This window comes from Dasypus novemcinctus, chromosome 1, assembly GCF_030445035.2.
Source record: "Dasypus novemcinctus isolate mDasNov1 chromosome 1, mDasNov1.1.hap2, whole genome shotgun sequence".
In the NCBI taxonomy this organism is placed as follows: domain Eukaryota; kingdom Metazoa; phylum Chordata; class Mammalia; order Cingulata; family Dasypodidae; genus Dasypus; species Dasypus novemcinctus.
This window is the reverse complement of record NC_080673.1, coordinates 65693935-65717090: the sequence shown is the minus strand read 5'-3', so window position 1 is coordinate 65717090 and position 23156 is coordinate 65693935. Positions and strand designations below refer to the sequence as shown.

The 23156-nt window shown below is 35.4% G+C and overlaps 1 long non-coding RNA gene and 1 other non-coding gene across 2 annotated transcripts in view; one reads left to right on the top strand and one right to left on the bottom strand.

The window, feature by feature from the left end:
* The window catches only part of LOC139439378 (uncharacterized), a 40747-nt gene extending 17985 nt beyond the window's left edge, over positions 1-22762 (bottom strand). Inside the window, exons 1-2 of the long non-coding RNA XR_011649303.1 lie at positions 22430-22762; positions 19860-19941 (exon numbers count right to left, since the gene is read on the bottom strand). This is a non-coding gene — a long non-coding RNA (uncharacterized lncRNA). The remainder of the gene's footprint in view (positions 1-19859; positions 19942-22429) is intronic.
* LOC111765264 (U6 spliceosomal RNA) lies at positions 17074-17180 on the top strand. The gene has a single exon (XR_002797657.1). It is a non-coding gene; the product is annotated as a U6 spliceosomal RNA (small nuclear RNA).
* Positions 22763-23156: the final 394 nt, after the last annotated feature.

Here is a 23156-nt window from a genome sequence, read left to right as displayed (position 1 = left end):
CTTCAATTTTCAATAGATGTGTTGAGAATGAACATACTTAACCTGCTCTTAATTTAGGTGCAAAACATCCAGGCAGTCACCATCAATTTTGATATTACTTTGGGTTTTATAGTAGTATCCTTTATCATGAAGTGGAAGTTCTCTTCTATTCTTAATTTGGGATTCATAATAATTGGTTATAAAATGGGAGATATATTTCACCACATTTTGGAAATCTCTTCTAGATTGTTTTTTCTTACTTAGTTTCTCTTTTTATTAGTAGTATTAGTAATAAAGAGGGTCTTTTGCTGTCTTGTGAGTTGCCTCTGCTTATGCAGGCTTTCTTGCATAATTTGCAAATGAATTTATTGTAGAGAGAGGTAAGAGAAATGGGTTTGGAGAAAGAAAAGAGGTGGAGATACAAACTGAATGAGGATTTTTGTTCTGGGCCTTCTATCTATTTGCCTCAGCAGTTCTGCCACAGATCCTCCCCATTCTTTCACATCAAGAAGCTGATCTTAAAAATTATTGTTTTTAAAGTTGATCTTGCAAGCCATTTCCATGTTGTAGGTCTGCTGGTAGGTTTCATAGCATCCCCATTGTCACTGGTGGCAAGGTCTTCATCACTTAATATTTTCAGCGAGCCCTATATGAACCTTCCAAATTTCCTTCTCCTACTATCATAGTTTTGTCAATGAACTTCAGATGTTTTGCCTTGACCTTGAGTTTAAAACTCTTCATTCTGCAGCCCAGCTACCTTCCCAGGGCCCCACCAATTGGAAACTGTCTCAGGCCTTGTAAATTTTCATTAAAAATTGAATGTTTTAGAAAACATGTTTTAACAACTCTAGGTACTAACCTACCCACTCCTGTTACTTGTTCTAATTATTTTCTTGTTTATTTGCTTATTGCCTGACTGAATTACTTTAGTGAAATCTGCTTTCTCCATATTTTGAAGTTTCTGATATTGCTCCTTAGTAAGCATGGTCAGGGAATTGAGAGCAGTCATACCAAGATGACATTGGTTTTAACAAGGCTCTTTTTGACTGTCACCCAACTGTGAAGCTGCTCTAATTGTTTGGTTGTTCTGTTGTTTTCAGTAATGCTCTGGGGAATAAATTGCTCCACAGACTAATCCAATTCAGTCCAGGTTTTTTTTGCAAGGACACTTTCTGACATCAGTGATTGAGATTTTCCTGACCCCAAAAGAACTCTTAGTAGCTGTATCTCGTAACCCCTGATCTCTGAAAGTTACCTCTCTCCTCTTAATGGCTTTCCATCATACCTCCTTTGTGTTTTTTTAAATAAATTTTTAATTTATTTTTAAAAGATCCTTAGATTTTATAAAATGTGATATATATATTAAAAAAGAAGGGATTCCCATATGCCCCACTCCCCACACCTCCTACCCTTCCCCACATTTACTTCTTTCATTAGTCTGGTATATTCATTGCAATTGATGAACTAATTTTGGAACATTGCCACTAATATAGTTTACATTATAGTTTGCACTCTCTCCCACTCAGTTCTGTATGGTTGTGTATATAATGACCCATATCTGTTATTGCAATGTCAGTCAGGGCAAATTAAAGTCCTGAAATTGGCCCCATATTATACTTCTTTGTCCCTTTCCCTGATTTCAGCATCTCCAGGGGCCGCTTGTCTCCACATCAATTATATAACTCCCAGATTCTTGAACTTCCCCACCTCCTGTTTCAAGTAAAGTTAGTTCCTTTGGAAAGAGCTTCCTAGCTCTCTGTTTTTCAGCCTTCCTGTCCACTCAGCAAAATCTCTAAGCCACAACGGACTCTACAGCAGGGCATAGGAATCCGCACATTTTCCCTCTAAATAGCACTACTGGGGTGTGTGTGGGAGAAGTAGACTCTTGGCTTTTGGCTTGCCTCTCTAGATGTGGGACTTCCTCCTTACAAATGAGCTGGGCTAGGAAAATCAGGACATTTTTCTGAAAGCAGATCCTCAAATCCACAAGTGGGGACAAAGAGGGAGCCCCCAACCTTTTGGATGCCCTCATCTATACTTTAGCCTCTGCAATTAGTAGCTGGGGGGTGGGAAGTGAGATGCTGCTGTCCTACTCCTCCTGGAAAGATATCGTAGCCCTCAACTTAAAGTTGGGTGAAGCCAGGACCCTCAGTTCTTTGATGCATCCAACTGGAGTACAGTTTCCATCACATGGAATTGGGAGAGGGTAGAGAGGGGGAGAGTCGTCTTTCATATGCCATAGACTCTTACTGTTTTTAATGAGACTTAGGTATTCTTCAATAGAATTTTTCTTCATTTGCTGTATGCCCTTAGGAACATTTCTAGAGATTTATATGATTATTTAAAAAGAAATTCTCACTCGTTTCACTGAGAAGTACACCCATAGAAGTACTCATCTTTCCATTCTGGAAGTAGAACTCTCACAAATATGTTTTTAAAGGGTTATTGAATGCTTGTGCTTTCAAAGTAAATGGATTTTCACTTGTCAAAAGAGGTCTAATGAAATGAAATAAAAATTCCTATACATCTAGATTTAAAAAAATAGCTATAGTAATTAAATAAAAAATGAATTGCCACTTTATTTTATTGATGCTAAAAGAAAACAAGGATAGGAAAAAAGACAATTGTAAAAACAACTAATTCTGGTTTTTGAATATATGCAATGGAGAGAAAATATATAATCCAAATATATTTCCATTCCCAATAATTTTACTTTATTCATTTGTGCAAAAACCAAATGGATTTTTTAATATTTTTAATGTTATATATCCATGCTTACTATTATCTTTATATAAATTGCTACAACATTTTGAGGAATTAATTTAAAAAATCTAACAATGTTACACAGACATACACTCAAAATCTTTGATCCTGCAATCCTGCTTATGGGAGCATATCCAGTAGAAAATATAAGATAAATTAGGGTAACTCCCTAATGGGGTCAAATTATATGACTAAACATTATCAAATTGCTTTCTATAAATGTTAAAGCTATTTACATACCCACGTAGAGTATATAAGAATTAACCATTTTCTCATACCTTCCCCAACTCTAAATAGTACCAAACTTTAAAATGTTTGCAGTCTAATATATGAAAATGGCATGTTTTGGTTTGAAAAGCTAAAATTTAATGATGGATGAAGTTGAGCATCTTTCTAATATTCGTTTCCTATTTGTGTCTTCCTCCTGGAAACTGCTTGTTTATAATATTGCCCTATAAAAGCACTAGAAGACAAAATCAAAAACATTTCCCAGAATTTAGAACAAAAAGAAATACAGACAAAAATCTCTCTCTCTTCCTCTGCACACCCACATGCATAAATATATTTATTTCATTTGTTTTCCTCTAATGATTATTTCTGCTTTTAAGGATGCCATCTCATGTGTCTGAGGAATCTGATCTCATAGCTTTTGTTGTTGTTGTTGTTGTTACTGTTATTGTTTTTAAAGTTACCTTTTCCCTTAATTGTCTCTGACTACATCTGGGTCAGTTTCTCTGTCTGTCTTTGGAATTCTACAGGCAGGCAGAGGGAGTTTCCTATGCCGCTGAACATTTAGAACTATTTTACCAAATATTCTTATGCCTGAATGGGAAGCCACATGATAGAAGAAGCAGATTGTTAAAGCAGGCCTATTTTATTTAAATGAATGCAAACAAGGAGCTGGCTACTTGACCAGCTGCAATGATTCTGAGTGAGAGGTGGCGATAAGATAATTTGTGGTACAGCTGTTGTGTAGAGAAACCTTTAATCCATACTTCAGTTTTCAGTGCCATACCTAATTCTCACCTCTCCACTTCCAACTAGGCATTTTCTAAGACTTCAGCCCAGATCATACATTTTGGCTTTCCATTCCACGTAACCCTCATGCCCGCCTAGCACCCAGCTTCCTGATATATGACATCCCCACTACCCTATTTCTCTTTCCTTCACTGTGATCCTCCCATCCCCTCTTATATTCCATACTGAACTTCCAGGGGGAATTTAGGAAATAGGGAAGTTTTGTGGCTGTGCTCATCTCACTATATTGACTGGCAAGCCTATGCATGGCTTTGAAATATTCTTTATGACATTGAAAATGTAAAGAAATCACTTTAAAACGAAAGAAAAGTGCCAACAAAATATTGCTGAGTTGGCATAGTTGCTGTGGGATTTCACAGACTTTGCTTTATATCTGACGTTAACAAATAAACTGTTGAAACAAAAATGATATAAAGACTATATTAGGCAGTAGTTTTCACTCTCAAAACAAATATTACTACAATCATAAATTATTTAAAATACTGCTGAGAAAACAAAAATGAAAATAGTTTCTTAAGTCATATTTTTTATTTATTGTGGAGGAGAGAATAACATATTAAAATGATAAAACTGTAGTAAAGGCAAAGCTGCACAAAGTGTATTAATCCTCATATACAGTCAGTTATTACTAAGCCATTTTATTACAATTACTTTTTTGGACGTAATTTTGGAAGCTTTAAAATTGTTTATGGATTTTCCTATGTTTAGATTTTGACACTAAACCCATGCATACCTCAAATTAGATTGATTAATAGATACTGTTTCTAATGCAACATCAGCATGTTTCTTGGTAGCTAGAGACACATTAGTAATACCACTTATTGCTTTGTAAATACCATCTTAGGTATTTTCCTGCTACTGCCATCCACTTTATCTGGTCTTTAATCTCAATATCTCCTACTTCTGTATAGAGGAGAAGTGCATAAAGGAAAAAAAATGATCAAATAAGAAGAACCATAAGAAATTTTGCAGCAGAGCTAATAGGATTAAGAACAGAATGGCTGAACACAAATGTAACACAAAACTCTTTTCATCAACAAGCCCATCATTTTTAGACTGCTAATTCAAAAGGGCCTAAAGAAGAATAAATCCCCCCTCTCTTATTCCCTCTCTCTCCCTTTACCCATCTACACAAACACACTCAAATATTGCTAATAGATCCTTTGCACTACCCAAACTACCAGAAAACATTTAGAAATGCCTCTGTGTTGGTATACCATTTCTTTTCAGATATATATGGCTAGATTCCAGATAAATCAGATGGAAGTAGGGCAGAAAAAGTAAAACTACTTGAAGATTGAAAAGGAATTTCTATGCCTGAAGGAATCTTACTCCACATTAGTATTATCTTCCACAATTTCACTATGGGAAACCCTGAAGTCATGATTTCATACTTAAAGTATGAGTATTGCTAGGTTATCTTCTCTTTAATTTCCTTATCATTTCCTTATGAACTATATCTGTTGGTGTCCTTTAATTAATCACATAATTTTCCTATCATGTCAGCCATGCACATGAAGCATTTATTTTGGATTAGAAGTGCTTTTATTCTTGATATCCATTATTACTGATGATAGGACCTGATATATTATTGTCTCTAGGAAGATAGTACTTTGGAGATGCTTACCTTAATTCTGCAGCATCAAATTTTTATATGCTCTGAGTACAATTAAGCAAGATAAGGTAGACAGAATAATGGCCAGCCAAAACTGACATTTTCAACCCCCTGAACCTGTGAATATATGATGATATATGGAAAGGAGGTTTCATGCTACAGATAGAATTAAGGCTGAAAATCAGATGAGTTTAGGTTAGGGAGATTATCCTAGGTTATTAAGCTAGGTCCAACGTAAACACAAATGTCCTCACCTGTGGATGAGGAAGGTAGAAGAAGAGGTTGCAGTCCTGAGATGTGAAAAGTTCTCTACATTTTGCTAGCTTTTAAGATAGAAATCCATGAGACAAGGAATGTGTCAGCCTCTAGAAAAGGTTTTCAGCTGGAATAGGATTTATCTCTAGAACCTCGGAAAACGAATGCAACTCTGAAAAAACCTTGCTTTTAGTCCAGTGAAACTCAATGCAGACTTCTGAGCTCAATAATTGTAAAATAAGCGATTTGTGTTGTTTTAAGCTACTATGTTTGGTAATTTGTTATAGCAGCAGTAGAAAACACATAGTGATGATTATTAACAGTATCTTCAAGAGCACTCACACAAAATATTTTTCTCCAAATTCCTTTATCATTTATGAAAAATGGCCCAAATTTCACTTTCTGTTTGTTTTTCAATTGAGATATTGTACGTTTAGGATCAGATCTTGTATTTTATGCATGGTTCTGCCACTAACTAATAGTAAAACATTAAGCAACCATAACAATGTCTAAATCTCATATTAACCATTTGGAAAATGAAATAATTATACTGATCTCACAACATTTTGGTGAGGTATAAATGAGACAAGGCAGGCAAAGTATTTAATACTTGGTCAGGTACAATAAATTAGTGATTATTATTATTGTGAATATTTTTACAGTTTAGTTTATTTTTCTTTAGCTCATCTTCAATTGCTTTCTAAATTTAAAAAATTCAGCATTGATGTTTTATACATTATTTGTAGTCCACATAACTATAAGTATCTTACCTTACTCTTAGAAATATACACCTTAATTTTTATTAAATGATTTTAGGGAAAATAGGCCCCAATATTTAGGTTTTATACATGTTCCTGAAAATAAACCGAGATAAGGTCAAAACCACCTTATAGCTTTCCCATAGTAGAAAAAATGCATTTGAGAGATACAGTTATGAAACAGTTACTCGGAGAAGACATACTGGTTTGCATCCAGGTAGAACAAAATGAACAAACTCTCCAACCTGAAAAATAATTGTTCCCATTATTTTTTTCTTTTTTTTTTTTTTGGAGGGGGTGGTGGACAGGAAGGTTCACAGGTTTTGCTGGACAGTTCTATGTTTGTTTGTTTTTTAAAATTTTTGTTCAAGTAACATATATACAACCTAAATTTTCCCTTTTTTTTAATCAACTTTTAAGTATATAATCCAGTACTATTAATTATGTTCACAAGTGTTACCATTACTACCATCCATTACCCATTTTTTAAATCTAGAGATTCTTACAGTGAAAGAAACAAGAAAAAAAATGTTGAAAGTATAATTTTGTTTACTATTCTCCTTATGTGAAAAAAAATCAAGAAGCCAAAAAAATAAATTGGTAAAGCATATGTAAAGAATGCCATAAGGATATTTGAAAAAAAGAAGTAAAAATGAGTGTGTCTTATATAATGTCGCGAACGTGGTTATACGTATCACATCAAACACAAAGTAATTTTATGAGGCAGATATGGCACTATGAGAGACATTTTATACAAAAGAAATCAGAGAAGTTTATGTAAACATACTTGATTATTCTTCATTTTCCTAATTTATTGTCAAATGGAATATTGAAAGAATAATATTTCTAAATGGCGCTTTTCTAGGACTCCTTTTTGTAATCAACTTGATGTGAACTACCATATTTAGTTTTTTGAAAGATATGATTTTCATTAGAATATGAGTTCTATATTTCATCATAAAACTAGACCTTAACAAGTATAGGTAGAAATAGAACATTTTGTGTTTGATATATAAATGTTTATAGAAGTTTATGATATATGAAGATTTTACACATGTATTCCATGTTATTTATTGCATTGCATCTGATGTTGAATTAAAACAATTGAACTACCAGATTTGCTTTGATTTCATTGGATGGAAGGTAGTTCATGATATCAGCATTAAATGACAAAGTATGCTGGATGACTAAGCAGCTAAACAATGTCCTGGTTGGCAAAAATTTATTTAACATTTAATAAAAATCCACTATGTACCAAATAATCTGCTAGATTCATAGTAGCAAAAGGACACTTGCTTTAGTAAATCATAATGTAGAAAGGAAAAAGATATTAAAATAATTATACCATGTGATATTTATTATAGTGATGACTTTTTCAACAAGGTGAGTGGAGAAAGTTGCTATAGACTTGAGAGCTAGAGATAATAGAGAAGATGTGGTGACAGACTATTTGAGATGAATTTTAAAGAAGGATATATGTTTGTCACATGTCCCCATAGGGCAGGTTTAGAAGTGAGAAAAAAAAATAATATGAGGGAATTACATATAAGTTACTATAGTATAGAAGCATGTAAAAGTGTAAGTAGATGAAACATGGTAGAAGGTAAATGTCACAGTTTTGGGGTCAGTACACAATGCTGAGGAATTAACTGTGAAGCAAATTACAAAATTGTATGTCATGGACACAGGTTCAGACACAGCAGAAAGTTTCAGCTAATGACTGCTTAATTACTTACACAGCATAGTAGGTCTGAAAGAATAGGTAAAGAGATCTAATCATAGCTGGCTTCCAGAGATCAATTGCTTGGGTCAGGGTTGGTGAATAGCAGGTCCACATACCCCACTTTTGTTTCAGAGAAGAAAGACAAATCTGTGCTGCCCAAGGGTGGTGTATTTATAAACCCTAGGTGACGGGGCCCTGACATTGAGGGTCTCATCCCCAATAAGCAGCTAGAAGTGTTTTTCTCAATTTCTGGGTTAAGGTATGGTCAAGCCACTACATTACAACTAACATCTGTCCCAAAGTAGAATGGAAACATATTGAAGCATTAGCATACAATAGAAAAGGAAGAAGGGGGTATGAGCAGGCTGGGAGTGGCCCCTAGGCGTGTCTGTGATTTCCCTAGCAGCCCATCCTGCAGCCTGTCTACCAGGTTACCAGGTCTAAGCAAATTCTCCCCATTAGCTTTACAATATATGTCTATGACACAAAGGTAGAGATAGGTTGGGCCTAAAGGTCCCTTGTTCTCAGCAATGTTTGGGAACACCAGTGGCTGCAGCACATTAGGAGGTCTTCACTTATACATACCATTATATCAAGCAGGGCGACCAGGACTGTCTAGAGTAATGGTTGCATCCATGCTCCCATACTCCTCAGGGGATAGCTGAAGAGGTCCCACACAGAATCCATTTGTACATTTTTACGCCAGTGGGTTTGCTGTTTGAATTTACTTACCTCTTGTTCTACCTCCCCTGAGGTATTAACCAATTGCAGGAGGTATTAACAATAGCGCATATGCCTCCTTGTTGGGCTAGGAGGAAGTGTAAAGCAAAGTGACTATCAAACACTATTTTGGCTATAGTGTCTACTGATTTTTGCTGAGCCTGAAGGGTTCATTCTATGAATCTAGCAATTTCAGCCAAAGTGGCTGACAAATTGCTTTTCATTCAGTGGTGCTTACTCCCATCAGGGCAATATTGATCTGTGGAAAAAGGTGACTCCAGAATCATGGACATCCCCAAGCCAAGCATGCTTTGCTTGAGATAATAAATTGGAAAGATGACTGAGCCATTTGTCAGTTTCATTGTATTGAGAATTGTTGCATCCCAACAAGTTGTCCAGAGGTTTGGAGAAGTGGGCATAGCCAATGTTTGTGCCATTATCTTTGCCAAAGGCTCAAATAAAGGACTTCCTGATGTTAGGTCAAATGTTTGGCAGGGAAAATCAGCTCCCTGAGTGTCAGTCTGGACTGGCAAGGAATGGGGAGGGAGCAAGGGGTCAGATGGCAGCTCCAGCAGTTCGTCAAGACCTGCTGATGTTATGGCCTGGGTTAGCTGCATGAAGATGTTTTCTTTCCAGGTTCTAACTGGGTCAAATTAGTAGAAAACAGGAATGGGGAGCAGCAACTAATCCTGATGGTGGTTGTGCAACCACCTCTCATGGGAGTCACTTTTCTTGGCCTGTTTTCAGTTCAGTGGCTTGTGTTTTCCCTCTAAGGCCACAGTCTGCCTGCCTTTGCCCTTTTCCATTGAATGCCTTACTCATTCTTCTGGCCTACTTTAACCTCTTCCTGCTAGATGGGAGTTGTCGGGTCTCCTCAATGGTATACCACTACCCTTCCCAAGGGGACTGGTGTTTCAACCAGAAGCATCACCCTCTATATTCCATGAAGTGTGTGTCAGGCCTACAGGTCCAGCTCACTGGATTGTCACCTTACATGTGCTAAGCATTCCTAGGCCCATTTCCACCATCCCCACCCTTGGCCTGGTGGCTGTAACCACCAATCATCCTGGGAATCATGTGAGGGGTGTATAGAGTAAAAAGCAGGACAATATCTGGACAGTGGCTGAAAAGGAGAGTCCCAAGTGTTGTATAATTAGTCTGCCTTTCAGGATCATTTCTTATCCTTTGGGAGTAAGGGCAGAATGTCAGGAAAGTCTGGATTCCTCCTATATTCATGTCCTGCTCCCCTGTGCAGGGAAATTGGATAAAGCCATACTTCTTTTCCAGGGAATTGCTGGATTCAGATTCCAAAGGGCCCGAATAAGGCAGATTGTCCATTGAGTAAGAAAGTGTCAGGATGTAGATGCCAAACCTCCTTTTTTAGGCAGTCATTAAAGTTATCCACCATGTCAGATGCTGGGGGAGAGGCAGTGATATAGAAATTCCATCTAATTCTGTTAGTCTGAGCCTGTTATTGAATGGACTCTCAATCCCACCGTGAAATGGGATCTTTGGTCAGAGGAGATGTACTCTGGGTACCTGCAGGGGAGGCAGAGCTGATTTCCAAGCTGTCTTATACATGTACCATTTCAACACAACAAAATGGAAAGTCAAGGTATAGGGCATACTTTAGGATGGTGTGAGAAGGCTAATATAGTCTGTTTTTTATTAGTGGCCTGGAGCAGCCCCTTTGGAAACAGACCCTAAATGTTCTTCTGGGACTCTGGTTTGTAGTTGACATCTCTTGCATTCGAAAATGACATATTGGACCTGTTTGTTTTAATAACCTTATTTCAAATTCAGAAAAATAAAAAAAAATAAAATGCACCAGCAATGGATAAATGTCCCCTTTCCTCCATATCCTCTCCAACACTTGTAGTCCTGCTTTTTAATAGCCACCAGTCTAATGGGTATAGGATGATATCTCATTATAGTTTTGATTTGTATTTCCCTAATAGTAAATGATGGTGAACATCTTTTCATGTGCTTTTTAGCTAGTTGTATTTCTTCTTTGGAGAAGTGTCAATTCATATCATTCACCCATTTTTCAAATGGGTTGTTTGTCTTTTTATTTTCAAGATGTAGGATTTCTTCATATATGCTGGATATTCAGCCTCTATCAGATAGATGATTCCCAAATATTTTCTCTCATTGTGTAGGCTGCCTTGTCTATCCATTTGCCCCATGGGATCTAAGCTCCCTCTCAATTAGAAATAGAGAGCATCACTATCCCCAAATCCTCACGACTGGAGAATGAACAATGAACTAAAGTAGATTTAGTATTATGCGACTGTAGACTTATTATTCTAACAATGGAAGAATTTTTATCACTGATAGAAAGGCAATCGGCCACTAGAGGTTTTCAGTGGAGGGAGAGGAAAGAATAGGCATAAAACAGTGGCATTTTTGGAACATTGGAGTTGTTCTGCATGACACTGCAGTGATGGATACAGGCCATTGTGTATTTTGTCATAACCTACAAAACTGTGCAGGACAGAGTGTAATATACAATGTAAACTGTAATCCATAGTTGGTAGCAATGCTTCAATATGTGTTCATCAATTGTAACAAATACACCATGCTAATGAAGGATGTCGTTGATGTGTGAAAGTGTGTGTGTGGGGGGGAATGAGGCATATGGGAATCCCCTATATTTTTTATGCAACATTTATATAATCTAAAACTTATTTAACAATAAAAATAATTAAAAATAAAATAAAATACAACTCTGGTGTATGTAATGAATCTGTTTTTGTTTGTTTGTTTGTTTGTTTTTAGAAGGCACCAGGGACTGAACCAGGGAACTTGTATGTGGGAAGCAGGCATGCAACCAAATGAGCTACACCCACTCCCCTGGACCTGTTCTAATGAGAGAGCTATTCCATATTTCTGGGCCCATGATTTCAAAGTGTTGAAATTTCCATGTCCAGTTTGGTGGTGGATCTATCCAGCAGCAGCAGAAGCAGCTGTGGAAAATTCTGCTATTTTGCATATCCCACTGACGCCAAATTCATTGTCCTCATCCTCTGGATAGGATTCATCTTCTGCCTCTCTCCCAGGAATATTTCCTGGCTTTTTAGGTGTGAAAAGCAGTTTGGTGTATCCTTTACGGGCAAGGTCATTCAGATGATGCTGTTTGTTGCCATGTGCTTCAACATGGGTAACATAGAAGGAGAACTTCCACACTGTCAATTGTTTCTGAAGATCCCTTCCCTATACTGGGGATCCTTTGACTCTTCAATCCTGTTCCCTCCTTGACCCTGACCACACTGCTAAGCCATTGGCGATGCCATTAGCTAGTCAACAGGCACATAGGTGTGCTTTGGTCTGCGTATTCCAGGGTTTAGTGGGCCACTCATAGTTCTGCCCATTGGGCACCTTTTTCAGTGCCAGAGGTGGTATATAGTCTGCCCAAGTCAAGAGAAATGGCAGCTGCTGCCCAATGGATAACAGATGGTTTCAGCTTTGCAATCCTCTCATATACAGTGGAAACTACTTGTTTTTGTTCACCTGGTATAAGGCTCTCAGGAGAATACTGAGATGAGGAATTTGCTAAAGTCAATACGCAAACAGCCCAATCAACTGTTGGCCCTCCTTTTTGGAGGTAGGTAACTTTTGGGACAGAAGTTTGCCCCATACTTCTGGGTCACAGATCAGGTTTTGGGCCACGCCACATTTCTCAGGACATGTTCGATTAAGAAGCAGGTAGGAGATGCTCTCCACGCTTCTGTCCATATCTCTTTTTCATATCTTGTATCTCTTTTTTCATAGAAGTTCATGCTTTCATTTTATTCTCAGGTCCCCATCTTCAAGTTTAATAGTCTCCTGAATAATGACTGATCTCACGCTAACTTCAAGAGCAGTCTGGATGACCTGAATATGGGCATTTCTGGTTACAGAATGAGAATCGATAAAAGAATCGATGAGAGTACATGCAAGGAAGTAGAAGCCCAGACCTCATTTGTCTTAACATGGTACCAGCTAGTGAACTCTTTAATATTCACTGAGCCTGGTGGTGGTACTGGATTCTTTGAGCTCTGTTTATTGCCACCCTTCCCCCAGAGAGTGGAGACAGTATGCCCTAGGTTCCCCAGCTTTAGGTCATACTTTTACCTTGGCTAGTAGGACATGAATGACCCTGCAGTTTAGTGCACAAAGTCATGAATCCTGCATTGCTTAAGACATTTCCATACAAAAGTTCAAAAAAAGGAGATGAAAAAGAATTGTCAAAAAATCAACTCATTTCAGACTTCCCTGTGCATCCAGCTTACTGTGATAAAATCTGTGGAGCGAGTTGTTATGTGGTGCCTCTTGAAAACAGACTCAGACACAACAGAAATTTTCAGTAAATGATTGCTTTAATACCTATACAAAGCAAAGGGTTCAAAAGCAGGGGAAGAGATCCCATCATGGCCCATCTCCCCTGGCCAACTGCTCTGGTCAGTATTGGTGAATGTGTGGGCCTGTTCATGTCCCACTTTGCCTTGAAGAGGAGAAACAAATATGTCCTTTCCAAAGGCAGGGTATTTGTACAACCTAGGGGTAGGGGACCCTGCCATTGGGAGTTGCTACTCTGATATGCACTTGGGGCTGCTTGATCCTGGTTTTGGGTTTCAGGTAGTAAGGCTACTTTATTAAAACTAACATCTCTCTCTGGCTACAGAAAGGAAACATTGAAATATCTGCACACAATAGAAATGGAGGTGGGTTGAAGTGGGGTATAGGTAACAGCTGGGAGATGGCTGCCTGTGTGTGTCAGTGGCTTCCCCAGCATTTTAAGGTGAGAGTCATTTGGACATTTTAAATAGGAAGTGATCTGATCAGGTTTATCTTTTGTAAACATATTAGTATTTCATTTGAGGATTAGGCTAATTTTTCATAGATATACCAGAAAAAGATATTCGGAAAAATATTATGAAGATCGAAGCTAAATAAGTTTTATAGGTCTCTAATAAAACAGGTAAAGTTGATAGGGGTAAAGTCAATACAATTAGGAAATGTTTGGGTGGTAGAAGAAATCTGTGAACAACTAAGTTTCCAAAGATGGAAGGAATCTAAAATACTATGATACTGTGGTTGAAGAGTGTTCCCTTACCCCCTGTCCAAATTTATGTCTGTCCAGAACCTCAGAATGTGACTTTATTTGGAAATAGGACCTTTGAAAATATACTTAGTTAAGTTAATAGGAGGGCATACCAGATTGCTGGGTCTTAAATCCAGTGACTGATATCCTTACAAGAAGGTCATGCGAACACACAGGTAGAGAAGGCAGTGATGCAGACATAAGCCAAGGAATGCCAAGCATTGCTGGGAACCACCAGAAACTAGACAGGACAAGGGAATATTCTTCCCCACAAACTTTAGAGAGAGTATGGCTTGTCAATGATTTTGGACTTCTAGGCTCCATAACTGTAAGAGAATAACATCTGTTGTTTACAAGGAACCCAATTTGTGGCATTTTCTTACGATAGCCCTTGGAAACTTTTTTTAACTACCAAGTGTCTAGGTAGGTCTCAGCCATGAATCAAAATAGAAACAGAAGAACCTTACAGAGTTTATCACAATTTAAGTTTAGACTACACAATGAGACACAAAAATATTCCCTGACCTGTTCAAGGTAAATTGAAAAAAAACCCCAAAAAACTGTATGTTCCTCTCAAATATATTCTCTCCTACACCAAGTACTTAGTAAAAGTCTCTTCACTTCCCTTTCAAATACTAAACTCTCTCCTCTAATTCCCAATTAAGTCCACACAGGTTCTTTTAAATCACTACTCTCAACATCAACAGCTCTCTAAGAGATCTTTTCCTTCTTTTTGTACATCAACTAAATCTTTTAAAACTTTCTGTATTGTAATAAAAGGAGAAACTTGCCTGAAAGTATATAATAAGACCTAATAGAAAGGCAGAGGAAAAGAAGACAAGTTTACAGAATTTGTAATTTACATACCTCTTCTTTTATCCCTCTCAAAGAGAAACAAACTTGTAGTTAAGTGAGAGTAATATTGTTCTTAATTAAATATATTAATTTATGTAAGTAGAAATAATTCATGCATATAGCAAACTGTTACCCTCATATTCTCCAATTATCCTACACTCTTAAATGACAATAGGAAGAGCAATTAATATTTTCTCCAGAAATACATACCTTATGTTTATGTAGGCTATATAAAAACATTGTATATATATACAGATGTCATCTGTATGTTGCATTATACATTGAAAATTCATTCTGCATCTCATCTTTATAGAAAAGACACATTATCTCTAATCCATGTGGCACAGTCTTGATAACTCAAGGTAACCAATTAGAAAACTCCATTTCCGTGCAAAAATTATTGGCATCAAATTGTACATAAACTCATAAGGAGAGGAAATGGCTTTATTTTTGTAGAATTTGAGAAAGGAAAAAACCTCTTTATTATCCTCTGTAATAATTAACTGTAAGGGCCTTAGCATGAGGCATTGGTATTCATTTTTCCATGTCATGGAGACGAGACAATATGAATTCAATACAAATAAATATGAAATATTTATATGTATAAAATGTACATATAAAATATTTCATATATCTAATGTTTTATTCAGTAAAATAAATTATATGGTGCATGTTTTATCTTCCTTTTGCACTGCTATTCATGATAAAATTTTGCTAGTTTCATATATCTACACACATACATATACACAAATACATAAAATATGTATATAAAGATAAATAGATCTAAATAAATAAATATATAGCAAGTTAGATATACTTATCATAAAACTAGTGTTCCAAGGATCTGCAAACATTCACTGATATTTAGATGCACTTTGACTGTATGTTACAAACAAATCTGAGATTAAATCTCCTTATACAGGAAAGAAACATTTCAATGCAGGTCCAGAGTTTCCAGAGAAATCACCAAAACTTTAAGAATATACAGAAGCAACAGTCATTGATAATAAGCATCTAGAATTTTCTACCATCAAGCTATTATTCCTTCTTTCATTCATTCAAATATTCAAAATACTTAGAGTATCTTCTTTAAAAAATGATAACAATATTCAACCTGTAGTATTGCTTATTCTCATCAAAAACTGTTTTTGACATGGATTAATTCATTTAATAAAACAATCTTATGAAGTAGTTACTACTATTATCACTTGTTAACACATAAAGAATTTGAGAAAAAGAGACAATATTAAATAGTCTAGTATCATTGAGCCAGGATTTAAAACTTTCAGCCCGATTTGCTTTCCTACTCTTGGCTATAATCAAAAGTAGCATTCATTACAGTATTGAGAGAAGGGAAGATAAAGGGGAGATTAGGTAGATGATAGATAGATAGATAGATAGTTAGATAGGTAGATAGACAGATGATAGATAAATTAGACAGGAAATAGAAGAAAGATTTAAAAACATATATATGAAAAGTAAAAAAAAAATGAAGCTGAGATTAATATGGATATTATAGAAAATTAAAATAGATTAAGTGAAAAGGCAGAATTTAGAAATTATTCTTAATGGAAACTGAGCTTTTAAAATGACATATGAATGACAATAGGGATCCAAACTTGTGAGATCTGAGTAAGAGGATTTCCAGCAAATGAAATATCTCGTATATTAGCTAAAATATAAGAATGAGCTTGTTATCTTTAGGAGCATTGAGAAAGTGAATGTGGCATAATGAGTAAAGTAAAACAGGAAGAATGAACAGAAAATTGGTTGGTGAGGAAGGCAGGGTCCAATATGTAAGGACTTAAAGTTGAGGACAAGAAGGATAGGTTTTATACTAAGCATTTGGTAAAGATATTGGAGGAATTTACATGTAAGAGTGACATAATCTGAATGATAATCTCAATAGATCCTTCTGGGTATTGGAGAATGGATTATAGGAAGAGAGGAGTGTAAATAAGGAGACCAGTTGGAAGTTCTGACAAGAGATGATGGTGTTTCAGACAAAGATGATAGGAGAAAAGGTGGAAGAAAATGGACAAAATTAAGATATGTTTTGGATCATGAGTCAATATGATGTGAATATCTTAGAGACAGACTAAGAGAGGGAGAGAAAAAGGGAGGGGAGGGAAGAAGGCAGAGAGAGATGTTGAGGATAATAACAATGTTTTGTTTGAGAAAAAGGATAAATAGAACTGAAATGGAGAATATTTGGAAGAATATATCTTAATGTTTTTTCTTTTTTAAAGAAGCTTTAGATAACATAAATGTACATAAAAAATGAGTGCTTGCTTCGGCAGCACATATATTAAAATTGGAATGATACAGAGAAGATTAGCATGGCCCCTGCTCAAGGATGATAGGCTAATTCGTGAAGCATCCATGTTTTTAAAGAATAGTGAAGATACAGGATAATGAACAATGTGATTAAAACCTGATTTAATGGATATATACAGAATCCTGCTCCCAATAATAAGAAGATATGTTTTCTTCTTAAGCATACATAGAACATTTATAATCATTGACCATATACTTGTCCATAAAGCAGGTCTCAACAAATTTCTAAGAATCAGATAATAAATATCACCTTATTTGACCAAAATTCAATTAGGATGGAAATAAATTATAAGATAACATTTAAAAAGCCCTGTGTGTTTGGAAATTTTAAAATGTTCTTCTAAATATTTCATGGATTAATAAGAAACCATAATAGAATTTTTAAATGCTGAGAACTGAGTAATAATGAAAATACTAAATATCAAGAATTGTAGAATTCAATAAAAGCAGTATTTCCAGGGAAATTCATGGCCTTAAAATTTCATATGAAATGTCTGGAATAGGCAAATCTATAGAGATTAAAAGTGGATTATTGGTTGACCAAGGTTGGGGATGTAGGTGTAGGAAAAAATGAGGAGTGACTTCTAATGGTATAGGTTTTATTTTGGAGGTCATAAAAATGTTCAAAATGTGATTGTGGTGATGGCTGCACAACTCTGTGAATACATTAAAACCATGGAATTTTTTATGTTTATGTATATATATAAGATTCCCATATGACTCCACACCCATACTTTCCCACATTCACCACATCTTTCATTAGTATGGTACACTCATTACAATTGATGAACACATATTGAAGTTCGTTACCAAGCATGGACTATAGTTTCCATTTTAGTTTACACTGTGCCCCACACAATTTTATAGGTTTTGAAAAAATGTATAGTGGCCTGTATCTGTCATTGCAATATCATGCAAGACAATTCCAATATCCCAAAAATGTCCCTATATTACATCTATTTTTCCCTCTCCCTCCCCTCAGAACCTCTGGTAGCCACTGCATTTATATCAATGATAAAAGTTCTTCCATTGTCAGAATAATAATACATCTATAAGAGAATAATAATACATTTAATTTAATCCATTGTTCATCTCCAATCTCGAATCTTAAGGATTAGATCCCATGGGCAGGATGAATGGACCTATCTTGCTTGTAGCTGCAAATACTCTGATCTTCGGGATGGACATTGTCACTCATCATCTCCTTGTTAGTTGTCTTTGTAATAGTCTATCTTGAGTGACAAATGAATATATTTTGGGACATGTTAGGTTAGAAATGTCTAACCATCATACAGGGTACATAGGTCTGGAACTTCACAGAGATCAATATTTAAATATTAATTCAAAATTCCCTAACCTATTTATAGAATTTAAAGTTGCAGAATAAGGTATTATAAAAAAGATATACAGATTACTTCACTTAGCTATTATATTTAACAAACCACCCCCAAAATTAGTGTCTGATTTAGTTTCTTTTGATGCTCAAGGAAATACCATGCAATGTGTCAGTTTAGACAATGGGATTTTATTAGTTCATGGTTCTGAAGTTAGAAAAATCCAAATCAAGACATCATCAAGGTGATGCTTTCTCCACAAAGACTGGCATTCTGGGACTGGCTGCTGGTGATCCTTGGTCCTTAGTTTATTACATGGCAAAGTGTATGGTGGCATCTCCTGTTCTGTCCCTTCTTGTCATGTTTCTGTTGATGTTCAGCTTTTGGCTTGTTCTCTGTCTGAACTTCATTATACTTATAAAAGACTCCAGTAATAGGCGTAAGATCCATCTTATTGAGATGGGCTACACCTTAGTGAAGCAACCTCATCAAAATGTCCTACTTAAAATGGGTACACACCTACAAGAACAAATTAACTTTAAAAAGATACTTTCCTGATATACATATAACCCCAAACCATCACGGTGGCATAAAACAACAACCATTGATATTCCTCATGATTTTGTGGATTGGCTGAGTTCTCCTGATTTGGGTTTTATTATTTTGTTCTTTGCTGGATTTCCTCATAAACCTTGGTTAGCATAAGATGATTTCTATGCTGACTGGTTTTAAAATGGCCTCACAGGGAATAATCATGTGATCTCACATCCTGTAACAGGCTATCTAGGCTTGTTGTCATGGTGGTGGTAGGATTATAAGAAATTAAAGAATGTTCAAAAGGCCTTTCCATATCTAGGCTTGAAAGTAGCACTCTGTCACTTCTGGTAAATTCTGTTTTCCAAAGCTAGTCATGTTGACAGCCCAGATTCAAGCAATGGGGGCACAGAATCCACATCATCATGGAAAAAGCTGAAAAATAACCCTGAAAAAGATGGGGCTACAGGGAGGGGTAACATTCAGACCAGTTTTACAATTTATCTACCAAACCTGGATAAGGCTTATCTGGCTAAAAAGGCAAGGTTCTAATATTCAAAGAGAAAAATATCTACAAACCGAAGAAAAAAAATTAAGAATGTAGCTTTAATAGAATATTTAAATCTGAATATTCTGCATTTCTTATAAACAAATTTACAAAAATTAAGATCAAACCTTAAAAATGTAATAATGTTAAAAAAGAAATTGAAATATAAAAATACTGGAAAATAAAATTTCAAATTAAAACTACTAAATACTTTAATCTCTGTACTTGTTTCCCACATTTATTCTAGTTTATTTATCATATTTATTCAGTAATGTACACTTTAGCAGAAAGTAAATTCATATTACTTTTTTTACTTACCCTTTCTGGCATTTAGAACTGTTCATATCTTTGCTTCCATCCTTTATTTGATAATTATTTCTGTTGATTTTCAGGTTGTGTGCTAGAACATGGGTAGTAACATACAATTAATAATAAATACACTAAAAAGTATATTCTCTTAGACAAAGACTGCTCATACCAAGCCAAGAAAAATATTTTTCTACATCAACATTCTATCTTTCAGAAATTCTGAATTAAACTCAGAGGATGTTAGTTCTGGCATATGATTTTGCCTATTCAGAGATAGCCTAATATAATTTGCCCATACTGCTCTCAACTGTGCCTATGAAATTTTCATTCCTGGTTATAGATATAACCTTATATTTTCATTGGAAGATCACTTTTATAATTATAACTTACTTTATTTCCCACTTTATCCATTCTGTTTCCTACTTTCTGCTCCAATTAGAAATCACTGTCAATCAACTGCTTCTGACAGTACTAGAAATATTTACATATAATTGATTACAGAAGATTTAGGGAAAGACATGTAAAAGTGGAAGGTATAAGCAAATGTGAGACAAAAACAATATAAAGGGGAAAAGAGGAGATATGGGAGCATAGAACATGAGTTCTATTGAAGCTAACTTGGTTATCTTTTCAAATTAATGAATTATAGACATAGGTGGTATAAAAAACCAACAGTGTAACCATTGAGAAAGTACTTAAAAATGTATACAGAAACAGAAATGAGAAAGGGATCAATCATAAATAGCAAAAAAGATCATCATATATTTTGGGGAACGGTGGTTAGTTACACAAGTATTTATTATTGTTATTTTTCTTAGTAAACTGACCCTTTTATTAATGCATAGTGTCCTTCTTTGTCTCTTGTAACAGCTTTTGACTTAAAGTCCATTTTGTCTGGTATTAGCAAAGCTACCCAGCTCTCTTTTGGTTGCTTTTTGCAAGGATTATGTTTTTCCATTCCTTCACTTTCAACCTATTTGTGTCTTTGGGTCTAAGGTGTACTCTAGTAAAACTTAAAGTTTGTTTCTTCTTTTTCATACATTCTGCCAGCCTGTGTTTTTAATTGGGGAGTTTAATTTCTTAACTTCTGTGTTTTAACTGTAAAGGCAATACTTATTTCAGCCATTTTTCTCTTTGGTTTTTATATGTCATGTCTTTTTGCCTCTCTTTTCCTTTACTGTAGACTCCTTTTCAGTAATGAAAAGTAATGAATTCAGTAATGAAAAGACCTATAAAATCGACCAAACTTTAGCTATACTGAAAAAGAAAAAGAAAGAGGATATAAATAAATAAAATAACAGTAAGAGTTGGCACATTAAGACTGTCTCCACAGAATTAAAAATAATTACAAGAATATATTATGAACAATTATGTCAACAAGTTAGACAAACTGGTTGAAATGGACAAATTCCTAGAAACACGTGAACAACCTAAACTAACTCTAGAAGAAATAGAAAATCTCAACAGACCAATTACAAGTAATTGGTAGTAACACATCATTGTGTGTTATCAGTCATCAAAAACTTCCCTCCCCCAAAAAAAGCCCAGGACCAGATGACTTCACAGGGGAATTATACCAAACATTCCCAGAAAAATTAATAAGAATCATGCTCAGTCTTCCAAAAAACTGAAGAGTAGAGAACACTACCTAAGTTATTCTATGAGGCAAACACTACCCTAATACCAAAACTAGATAAAGGTATTACAAGAAAAGAAAATTACAAACTATTTTATCTTATGAATACAGATGCAAAAATCATCAGGAAAATGCTAATTGAATCCAACAACACATCAAATGAATTATACACCGTAATCAAGTAGAATTTATCCCAGATATGCAAGGTGATTTTAAAAGAAAAAAATATTTTATAAATTTAAGTTACATTATATTTATCTTTACATGAAAGTTGTTACATCACCTTGAATTGTTTCTTCAGGAAAAAGTCATATTAACTATATTAAAAGTGTGGGCAAGAACCTCAAAACTGAAAAACATATTCAAAATAAATCTAAAATGCTCTTTCTTCATAAAAATGCATACTATTCTGAAGGAATTTGGAAAAGCAATTACTATAACATAAATTTTGTGTTTCTTATTAACATCAATTCCATTTGGAGGGTATTATATTCACTCTACATAAAAGTTTGAAAATGTGTATTTACACAAATAACTATAATCACGTTTTTATATATAATAGCTTAATATATTGTACTTGATTTTCCTGTGCCTATGTAGAATATCAGCCATATTTCTTTCTTCTTTGTCTCCAAGAAAGATTGGAAAACAATTTTCTTCAGCTTCAACAGTTCTTTTTGGAAATGATTTTTATGTGTAACTCCAGAGTGGAGACTCTACAGATAGTTCTATCAGTGAATAGAATTAAGTGAATTGGGGGTTTAAAATATCCGTGGCCCCTGGATTGTAGTAGTTGTCATTTCTTTCTATATTTAGGTTGAGATTGGTAGGAAGATACTTACTTCAGGAACTACTTACTTACTTCAGGAACTACTTCTTCAACACTCTTGTTTTATGCAGATATGCTGAACTTCACTGTATACATTTACAATTACCTACTTACCTTTTTAAAATATAGCCGTGAGTTGTTGACTAATGTTTAATAACTATCTTCTGGTTTTGAATTAGAATAAGAGTGTATGACTTAATCTCCCTTTCCTCTTCATATAAAAATTTGCCGGATTCAACACATGCAGTTTATGTGTTCTGCTCCTCAGTTTGAGGGATGTGATTATGAGGGCCCTCACCCATTGAAAATGCTTTTCCAGAGCATTTTTTAATGGGGTTCAACAAGTTCTCATGCCAGGGTATCCTTTTGCAGTGTTATACATAAACAATGTCATGTAGCTGTCATGCTAAGTATCTTTCTCTCTAATGTGGTCCTCAGCACAGCACAGGGGACGTGGATTCTTTACTGCTGTGGCTACAAATGGTCTGCAGAACGCGGAACTTCTATTGTCTCTATGGCCCTGGCCTCTGTGACACTAGTGCTAAGGAATACTGAATCTATTCCCCTCCATCTGCCCCCATTCCCACCTCACCCTCAGTGGGTAGCACTGCCTTTTTCTTCAACCCATTCCCCAATTCACTCTCCTAATGAGAGTTTTGAGGAAGAGTTTTCAGGCTAATCCACCATTCTCATCCCAGCCTCTTGGTTTAGCCTAAATGTTCTGATTGAGTTCCTTCCGAGCCTTCCTTTTTGAGTATCGAGTGAACAAAAGCACTGTTTTCCTGTATCTTATCCTTGCTAAAATAACCCTAATTTAAGGAACTTTGAATACTCCTACAGT